Source organism: Aplysia californica, unplaced genomic scaffold, assembly GCF_000002075.1.
Source record: "Aplysia californica isolate F4 #8 unplaced genomic scaffold, AplCal3.0 scaffold01104, whole genome shotgun sequence".
In the NCBI taxonomy this organism is placed as follows: domain Eukaryota; kingdom Metazoa; phylum Mollusca; class Gastropoda; order Aplysiida; family Aplysiidae; genus Aplysia; species Aplysia californica.
In genome coordinates this window covers 28974-29886 of record NW_004798374.1, presented here as the reverse complement: position 1 = coordinate 29886, position 913 = coordinate 28974, and positions in this window count along the sequence as shown.

The following is a 913-nucleotide window of genomic DNA, read 5'->3' as shown; positions in this document are numbered from 1 at the left end:
CTTGAGAGAGAGAGATAGAGAGAGAGACTTGAGAGAGAGAGAGAGAGAGAGAGAGAGAGAGAGAGAGAGAGAGAGAGAGAGAGACAGAGAGATACAGCATCCCATCACTGAGATACATTCGATGTATATTATAACAATATCTCCCAACTGGAGAAAGGAACTCGAGTCTACTGCGCGTGTGCCGAGTCGCCACGCCCTATCCACCGCTGCCAAACTAACCATCAAATGGTTTCAATGACAGTCAAGTGGCAACAGTGGGCTCTAGCATCATGTCGTGCAAATACTATCATAAACTATGGGCTCTAGCATGTAGTGCAAATACTATCATAAACTATGGGCTCTAGCATGTAGTGCAAATACTATCATAAAACTATCTCGCCCGTACGTAGTCCAAACAAACCGGTCCGGACTGCCTCCGCGGCTAGGCTAACGCACGTGTATCGCGCACAATCGGGCCGTGCATGAAGGAGACAAACAGACAGACAGGCCGATAAGGCGCGGACTGGGACAATGTGAAGGAGAGCCCGCCGCCAGGGTTATCGATGTTTTCCCACGATTTCATTGGACAAGGAGAAGAGAGAACGCGGCCATATCATTGGAGGAGGGAGCCTGAGGGATGAAGTAGGTCATGTGACGTGCTGGAGGAGGAAGCCTGAGGGATGGAGTAGGTCACATGACATGGCTGGAGGAGAGACAAGGAGCTATGAAGGAGAAGACGCGGGCAAAGACCGACAACTCTGCAGCTCATGTCACTGACTCCAATCATTTCCACTTGATAAGTTTTCGTGATAGCCGGCGGAGATGATGATCATTTATTATGTACTTTCGTTATCAACTCAGTGCGCAATGCATCTTTGCCCTTTCCAACCAATTTACTGGAGAAAAAAGGGGTTAAGGAGGGGGTGGGGAGGGG